Source organism: Pelophylax lessonae (genome assembly GCF_965119305.1).
Source record: "Pelophylax lessonae genome assembly, chromosome: 4".
Lineage (NCBI taxonomy): Eukaryota > Metazoa > Chordata > Amphibia > Anura > Ranidae > Pelophylax > Pelophylax lessonae.
The window spans coordinates 271,660,755-271,666,915 of record NC_138771.1 but is presented as its reverse complement, the minus strand read 5'-3'; positions in this window follow the sequence as shown (position 1 = coordinate 271,666,915).

The window sequence follows — 6,161 nt, the reverse complement described above, 5'->3', positions numbered from 1 at the left end:
GAGGAGCTCTGAGGAAGGGAGCGTGACTCCCGAAACGCATCAGTAGTCCAACAACAGAAATAAATACCTTCACGTGCGGTGGACTCATTTAATGCGATATATGCTCTTTATGTCTGTGAGTATGTTTTTGGCTTTTTAATAAAAGTTCTAAAAGGTGTCCAAGGGTAATGCACTAGGTGTTTGCGCCTCCTTTCTTTCTCTCTTATGTAGTTTAGGAGTAGGACCTAGTTCCTTGCTGGGACTTCGGTCTTAGCTTGCTTTTATATTTAAAAGGGAACCTTTGGTTAAAATTTAATTTTTTTTAGCTAGTTATGTTTTTGAGAGAACTACAATCAACAGCCGGACTGGGCGTCAGACTGGATATTCTAGATCCTTAAGGTCTCCCGGTCTGGCCAGTGAGCGTGTGCAGGTTGCAGCTCCACGCTAGGCCTCGCCACAACAGAGCCCTAATGGACAGGGGCTGGCCCGCGAGTGAAACACCTCACCAGGACGCACACGACCTAGTTTGGCCTGAATCGCAGCGTACCCCTTGGCCGTCGGCACCCCCTAATCAAAGATGGGGAGGTGGTCTGCCCGGAGTGGTGCCCAATGTCCCCCCTTCCCCTTTTGTGGTCCCTTGGGATGGTCGGACCCTTGAGTTTCTTTCCATTCTCCGCGGCCCCTCTAACAGTCACGGTGGTCTTATGGGCCCAACCTACCCCCAAGTCCCCCCCCCCTGGGGTGAGGTAGGAGCTGGCTTTGCCAATTGCTCCAGTAAGGGGAGGTGGATGTGGTTGTTGCTGACTGGGCTGTCCAGATCGCACACTGGGGTATTTGAGTAAGTTCCCGGCCCCTGGAGCAGGGATGCCCTTTGGGCTCCCTGTGGTGGCTATAGGCTGGGGGGGAGCGGATGTCTCTTTGTCCGTAGGTCTGCGCCCCACTTGGCTAGATCAAGCTGAAAATTTGGTCCGCGACTTTGTGGTCTACTCGCAGCTTCCTTCCACCCCTATACCCCCTGTCATCTTCATCCCCCTGCCCCACTCTGCCAGCTTCCTTCCACCCCTGTTATCTTCACCCCCCCTGCCAGCTTCCTTCCATCCCTGTACCCCCTGTCATCTTCATCCCCCTACACCCCTCTGCCAGCCTACTTCCACCCATATACCCCCTGTCATCTTCATCCCCCCATACCGCTCTGCCAGCTTCCTACCATCCCACCCCTCGTCATCCCCCATGCATCCTTCTGCCAGCTTCCTACCACCCCTGTACCCCCTGTCACCTTCATCCCCCTGCCCCACTCTGCCAGCTTCCTTTCACCCCTGTACCCCCTGTCATCTTCATCCCCCCGTACCACTCTGCCAGCTTCCTACCATCCCACCCCTCGTCATCTTCATCCCCCATGCACCCCTCTGCCAGCTTCCTACCAACCCACCCCACTGTCATCTTCTTTCCCCCCTGTACCCTTCTGCCAGCATCCTTCCATCCCACCCCCTGTCATCCTCATCCCCCTGTACCCCTCTGCCAGCTTCCTACCATCCCACCCCCTGTCATCTTCATCCCCCCTGTACCCTTCTGCCAGCTTCCTACCTTCCCACCCCCTGTCATCTTCATCCCCCCTGCACCCTTCTGCAAGCTTCCTACCACCCCACCCTCTGTCATCTTCATCCCCCCTGTACCCCTCTACCAGCTTCATTCCACCCCACCCCCAGTCATCTTCATTCCCCCCTGCACCCCTCTGCCAGCTTCCTACCACCCAACCCCCTGTCATCTTCATCCCCCTGTACCTCTCTGACAGCTTCCTTCCATCCCACCCCCTGTCATCTTCATCCCCCGTACCCCTCTGCCAGCTTCCTTCCATCCCACCCCCTGTCATCTTCATCCACCTGCACCCCACTATCACCCCACCTTCTGTCTTCACCCTCCTGTACCCCACTGTCAGCTTCCTACCAACCCACTGCCTGTCATCATCATCTCCATGACTCCATCCTCATCATAACCCCCTTTTGCCTGGTATTCTACCACCCCATCCCCTCTCCTCTTCATCCCCCTGCACCCCTCTGCCAGATTCCTACCACTCCACCCCCTGTTGTCTCCCCCACTGCGCTCCTCTGCCAGCTTCCTACCACCCCACCCCCTGTCATCTTCATCCCCCCCCCTGTACCCCTCTGCACGTTTCCTTCCATCCCACCCCCCTGTCATCTTCATCCCCCCTGCACTCCTCTGCCCGCTTCCTCGTACCCCACTCCACCTTTCATCTTCATCCCCTTTTACCACTCTGCCAGCTTCCTTACTACCCACCCCCTTTCATCTTCACTCCCCTGTCTCCCACTGCCAGCATCTTACCACCCCACCCACTGTCATCTTCAGCCTCCTCCGGTACCCCTCTGCTAGTTTCCTTCCACCCCACCCCCTGTCATCTTTATCCCCCTGCACCCCACTGTCAGCTTTCTACTACCCCACCTTCTGTCATCTTCACCCCGCTGTGCCCCACTGTCAGCTTCCTACCAACCAACTCCCTCATCTCCATCCTCATCATTCCCCACTTTGCCTGGTATTCTACCACCCCACCCTCTGTCATGTTCATCCCCCTGTACCCCACTGCCAGCTTCCTACCACTCCGTCTTCTTCACCCTCACTGTACCCCATTGCCACCTTCCTACCACCCCCCCCCTCTGTGCCCTTCTCCTAGCTTCCTACCATCCTACCCCACTGTCATCATCCCCCCTGCACCCCTCTGCCAGATTCCTACTACCCAACCCCCCTGCCATCTTCATTCCCCCTGTACCCCTCTGCCGGCTTCCTAACACCCCACCGTCAACTTCACCCCCCCTCTCTGCACTCCTCTGCCAGCTTCATACCACCCAACCCCACTGTCAACTTCATCCTCCTGCACCCCTCTGCCAACTTCACCCCCTCCCCCTGCACCCCTATGCCAGCTTCCTTCCACCCCACCCCCTGTCTTCTTTACCCCCCCCCGTACCCCATTGTTATCAACATCCATTGCCAGCAGTTTAGACATTAATGGCTGTGTGTTGAGTTATTTTGAGGGGACATCAAATTTACACTGTTATACAAGCTGTACACTCACTACTTTACATTGTAGCAAAGTGTAATTTCTTCAGTGTTGTCACATGAAAAGATATAATAAAATATTTACAAAAATGGGAGGGGTGTACTTAGTTTTGTGAGATACTGTATACCCTATGTTTAATGAAATTTGATTAAAGAGTAATCAGTTAGAGGAAATTCTAGAGACCCCGGATTCATAGTTCATAGGATTTAAGGCTCTTAATATATGCAATCTATACAGTTAATTTCTATCGCTTGAATTATTTTTCTCACTTTTTACTTTCTGCCTAAAATTCACAAATCCCTGACTAATCCTCCTGGCAGGCCGATTGTCAGTGGGATTAATTCTATTACATCTAGGGCAGGTAAATATATAGATTTTTTCCTTCAGCCTTTGGTAACTAGGACCCCTTCTTACTTAAAGGATTTAACGCAGGTGATTAACATCTTGCATGAGATACAGTGGGAGGAGGGTTGTCTTCTTGTGACAGCTGATGTTGACTCCCTCTACACTGTAATCTCGCATGAGCATGGGCGTCGGGCAGTATTTCTTGTCAGGAGGGGCTTCCTTGCACCCCAAACAACATCAATTTGTTATGGTTTTGCTTGAGTACTGTATGTCACATAACTATTTTTGTTTTCAGGTGAAGTACTACTTGCAAAACAAGGGTGTGGCCATGGGGGCTAAGTTCGCCCAAGTTTGGCGAACTTATTCATGGCCAAGTGCGAGTAGTATGTCGTCTATAGTAACGCCAGACCTGAGTTGCATCTGTGGAGGAGGTACATAGATGACCTCCTCCTCCTGTGGGCCGGGAGTGCTGAGTCCTTACATTAGTTCTTTTTAGGGCTTAATTATAATGATAGAGGCGCATTTACCTGCAGTATGAGGCTAGTGAGAAGGAGGTACATTACCTAGATTTAAGAATTAGGATTGAGGGGTGTTCCATCCGGACTTCTACATTTTTCATGGAGACGGATAGGAACGGATATATTGATATGTCCAGCTGTCACCATCCGTCTTGGCTTAGATCTGTGCCGAAAAGCCAGTTTCTCCAGTTGTGGAGGAACTGTACGCACCATGAGGACTTCTTAAAGGAATCTGAGATTCTTAAAATACGATTCCAAGAAAAGGGTTATGATCCTAAAGCAGTCGATCAGGCCTTGGTGGATGCGGGTAGTAGGGACAGAGAGGTATTATTGGACCCCAAGACTAGGGTGATTAATAAGAACTTTGATTTCTCTTCTCTCACTACCTATTCCAACCAGCATTTTGCAGTAAAGAAAATATTGCGTAAGCACTGGAAAGTACTGGAAAGTACTGCGCAATGATTCTGTTTTAGGACCGCAACTCCCTAAAAATCCAGTGGTCATTTATAGAGGAGTGCCATCTTTGAGGTTGCAAGTTGCCCCAAATGTGATCAAGCGCCACGGAAACCTTCCTTTTTCTTTCAGAATATGGTAGGATTTTTTCCGTGTCGTAAATGTCCTATTTGTGCGCTTAATGCACACCGGCCTAGGAAGTTTCAGTCATTTGAGTCCTATTCTACTCATGAATTTTCCACCAAGCAGTTTATTACGTGCACAACCAAATATGTAGTTTATGTCATCTGTTTCCCTTGTGGCTTACAATACATTGGTCGTATCAAGAGGATGCTGGTGACAAGGCTGAATGAGCACGTCGCCAACATCCATAAGGGTTTCCCTGGCCATAGTCTCTCCGAACATTATGCCCTTTGCCACAATAAGGATCCGAAGGGAACCGTGTTCATTGGTATTGAACAATATGTGGTGGATTGGCGAGGGAGTCATGTGGTCAGGGAAATTTTAAGGTTGGAAGCACGCTGGATCTATAGGGCCAAGACCTACACTCCACATGGTATGTCTTTATAGCAAATGGTTAAATTTCTCCTATTGTCTCTTTCTCCTCTGTTTTTTGTTGCATGTTAATTTTATATGCTTTTTTTATTGTTTTTTAATCCCATCTGGACTGCACATACATTTTTGAATATTTTGTTTCTTATATGTAGATTCAGCTTGATATGTAATAGTAATGATGTGGGGTTCGGTTTTTGCCCACAAGATGGCGCTGTTGAATGCCATTGGTTTATCCCCTATGGGGAGAGTAGGAGTTTTTATTATCATCTGCATACTTAGTATAGGGGATTGTTTCCCCCCCATTCTTTGTATTTATGTTTCCCTTCATTTAAATTTCTATTCCTCCTTGATTGTGGGGAATGACCGTGGTGGTGTATTATTGTTTATTTTCCGGTGGGATATTCATATCCGCACCATGGTTAATTGTGTCATCTCCTTCAGTGTGGGGGAGTTATGATGGCGCCGTAATGTTTATCTTCCGGTGTGATCTGATACATCCGCCAGATATGGGTCTTCTAGCTGATTGAGCCGCTTGCCTCCGCTATAAAAATAGCGTGGTGGCGCCCGCTGACCACGCCCCTGACGACGTCTTCTATTGGACTAAATGCCGCGTCGGGTGGGATCTGGGAGGCTAAGGAAGCAGCAGAAATCTTCCGGGCTACAAACCGATCTCCAACATTATTACCGATAAGCTGATTCACCATTCATTTTTTGTGAGTGTTTTGGGCTTAAGTTTGTTAATAAATGTTTTATACTCAATTACGACACTATGGGTATCTTCTTTGCTTTTGGGGATAACTATTGATCGCTTTACCCTGAGTATTTGGTATACGGAATCATAATGCTATACTGCTCCACCCTGAGAATGCTGATTGGGAAGGAGGATATCTATAGGAGTTTTTCGTGCATTCTATGAGATTCTTTTAATATCAGCCCGACGGTAAGCGGCAGTGTGATTGGGGACACTCTTTTGGTGGTGGTGGCACTACATAGGACCAATCAGCTGGACCTTACTGAACTAGTATTGGACTGTTATCTATTAGCGCTGCATTTCATTTTTACTATTGTTTTTATATGTTTAAAAATCTCCATAGGCGATGCTTTAAAAATCTCTACAGGTTACCAGTTTAGAGATACAGAGAATTTCCAGAGCTAGAATTATTGCTCTTGCTCCAACGATCATGGCAGTACCTCACATGAGTAGTTTGAACACTGTTTACGTATGTGAGCGCGACTTTCTT